Genomic DNA, 3580 nt, shown 5'->3' on the forward strand with positions numbered 1-3580 from the left:
GCGCTTGTGTGGTCTTGGCCTGGTTTCATCAGTCTTCCATCTGCTCTTTTGATTACATCTCGAGAGTGGTTGGAAAGATTGATGTTAGAGGGGCATTTGAACGTGCGGCGTATGAGTGGTGATTGGATAGCTAGTGTTTGTAGGCTATGTGCTCGCGCACCCAACTACAGACCAACTATCCTTCTCAGTTTCTTCACTAGCATAGTTATCCTTGTTGAACTGATCAGGGGCCTGTGTTGCGTACCTATCTAGAAGGAATTGTTAAGCTTTGCTTAAAATTTTGTTTGCGGTATCTCCTTCATTGGGGAAGTCGTGAACACATAAGCCGACACTTGTGATCCTTGCGTCTTTGCGTAATTTATGCATCGTTCGCAAAGGTGAATAAGTTGTTTGCTGAGATCTCGGTTGCGGAAAGATTATGGCGGTGATTCGAAGAAATACTGTCCCGCTAAGCACGTTTGTCTCCGGACAAAAGATGACGGTCAAGTCTGACTGTGAAACTGCGAATGGCTCATTATATCAGTTATAGTTTGTTTGATGGTAACTACTACTCGGATAACCGTAGTAATTCTAGAGCTAATACGTGCAAAAAATCCCGACTTCTGGAAGGGATGCATTTATTAGATAAAAGGTCGACGCGGGCTCTGCCCGTTGCTCAGATGATTCATGATAACTCGACGGATCGCATGGCCTTAGTGCTGGCGACGCATCATTCAAATTTCTGCCGTATCAACTTTCGATGGTAGGATAGTGGCCTACCATGGTGGTAACGGGTGACGGAGAATTGGGGTTTGATTCCGGAGAGGGAGCCTGAGAAACGGCTACCACATCCAAGGAAGGCAGCAGGCGCGCAAATTACCTAATCCTGACACGGGGAGGTAGTGACAATAAATAACAATAATGGGCTCCTCGAGTTTGGTAATTGGAATGAGTGTTGAATACGAGTTTGGTAGATCAAATGTTGAATACGAGTGGGTCTTACAAAGATGTTTTAGTCACAGTATGAGATAAATGAACGAGATTACAAAGAGGTTAGAGAAAGAAGGAAAAGGTCGGAGCTTTGTTGAAAGACTCCGACAGAAACACTAAGCATAGCGATTGGTCGTAAACCCCAGATCTTGCCGTCAGTGTCTTAGTGTCTGTTTGCTGATCCTTTTCCCTGTTCTTTATGTTCTCCTTTTATAGACTCGGTTGGTCTTCTCTTCATTCGCCCTAAAGTTAGTTTGCCCTAGAAGCCTGGCCCAAGTCTAAGCGAAGTGGGTTTTCGAATAAAGCGAAGGCTCGTCGGGCTGACGTCGAATAAACGACTTAATCGAATAATGGGTCGAACCGATCGATCGAATGTTCTGGCCGATCGATCCGTCAGCTAAACCGGTCTTGACTGGATTGTCGACATTAACAGGCCAAATACCATTGTTTGATGGGCCTTGCGGGGAATGTTAAGTTCCTCTCCAACAATAAGCCCACCCCCAGTCCTCTTACGAAGGATCGCGTTTCTTCGTATTAGGATTGCAGGAATTGGTTTTAAGAATAATGGGATTAGGCTTGCTTTGACTGGCCATTCATGGTCAATCGGTCGATCGGTCTGCGACTTGTTACTAAATCGATCGATCAATCGTGATGTTGTGTTCCTTTACGCGCTTGCTTTGACCGACCACTCACGGTCAATCGGTCGATCGGTTTGTGACTTGTTACTAAATCGATCGATCATCTCGCTCTTCCTTGTACATCGAGCTGTGGCGACCGACCGACCGAAGCAACATTGATTATCGAATGTATTCGACTTCCTGAGAAATACCCATCGTCGATCGACTTTATGAGATTCCGGGGTCGCTGTTTTCCTGGGCGTTTGGCACAAGACGACAAATGTTGGCTCCCGTCGCTCGAATAGTTTGATTTGACTCGGAGGTGACGACCCTAGTGGCGCGGAGAATGAAGTCCCGACGTAGGTTTAATAGGCCCAATAAATGCATTATATTTCTTTGCTATAAATGGGTGCTTCATCCTTCATTTCTTCACTTCTTCTCAGATCTACAAGGTACTTTCTTTCTCTCTTCCTTTCCTTTTGCTCTTCGCCGGAATTCTCCCTTTTTCCTTTCCCCCTATTATTTTCCGGTCTGCCGCCATGATTTCTTCATTGTTCCGATGGTCGCGCGAGAGGAGCTTTCGCCATCGTCTGATCGATCGATTGATCAAGTTGCTCCCCCGCCTCTGAGATCGGATTCGAAGTTCCGGAAAGGGAAAGGAGCAGTAAGCGGTTCGAGTCTTCCGATAGATCGATCGGTCGGTACCCAACTGTTAGCGTCGGCGACTAGGTCTCACCAAAGCCTCCTGCGTGATTCAGATTCTAGGGAGCTGCCTCAGGAAGATGTAGATGGTGATTGCGTTGTTGAGGGTGCAGGAGAGATCGTTCTGGCCAGGGCAAACGACGATCCCGGGATAGAGAGAAGAAGCGAGGGCGATTCTGCGGCGAAGGAGATTGGGTGGGATCGAGCCGCCGCGGTCGACGGGATCCCCGACAGAGGTGTCGACGATCGTTCGATCGGCCCGATGGGGAAAATTCGCCGACTGACTCCCTTCTCCTATCATCTTGATGGGGCAATTGTGCAACTCTTGGATCTCCCGTCGAAGCTTGCTCGACCGTCCGTAGTGCAGGGACAGAGTTGGGGCGATGTTCTGCCTACTGAGTCAACTTTCAGAAGTGTGTCTTCGCTGATGAAGGAGTGTGGAGCGTACGTCGTCGAGTTCATTATTCCGCGACCCGATCAGCGGCTTTGAACTCCACCGATGGGTTTCAGTTCGTCTATGAATCATTCTTTCAGAAAGATTCTAGGTTGTGGTTCCCGATCCTGTTGCGTTGATGGTGATGGCAGCAAAGATTGATGTGTCAATATGACTGTTCAGATTTTTGAGGAGTTGACACAGACCTATCCAAAACCGAAAGGTTTATTTACGGTGCAAATGTGTTCGAGGCTTCACATCTTGACTGGTCATCCCTCGGGGACGAAGCTGTGGCAGCGCTCCTACTTTTTCGTTAAGGCTAATAATGCTGCCTTTGAAGATCCTCCAAACGAAAGCTTCCGAGTTCTATGGAGTCCTGATATCGGTAGTTAGTTTATGCTGAGCGATCGACGTACCAAATCTAGTTTTAACCTTGTGTTTTTTTTTTGTTTGGCGGCTGCTCACCGAACACCATCGGCCCTCAGGAAACCTTTTGGAAGGACGTTCTGAAGGTGGTGGTGCTTAGTCAGCAGACGTGAGTGAGCTTCGATCGTCAGAGGATCAGTTGCCAACAGAAGCACATCGCGAAAGGTTCTTTCTTGTTGCTTTGTTCAATTGACTAGATAATCATCACTTCTTTCTTCACGCTGATCGTTTCTCCTTTTTTTTTTCTAGTCGATTGGTCGCCGGACGTTCCGTGCGTGACGAAGACCGGGAAAAGAATGAAACTTCCACTTATGGGGCACATTCCGAAAGCATATCCGAGCTACAGAGAGCTCCTACGCACTCAGCTAAGAGGTGAGAGCTTTAGCTCCATGACTGCGTCTGAGGGTGAAGATGCCGAGCCACAAAGATCTCC

This window comes from Brassica napus, chromosome C8, assembly GCF_020379485.1.
Source record: "Brassica napus cultivar Da-Ae chromosome C8, Da-Ae, whole genome shotgun sequence".
Taxonomy (NCBI): Eukaryota; Viridiplantae; Streptophyta; class Magnoliopsida; order Brassicales; family Brassicaceae; genus Brassica; species Brassica napus.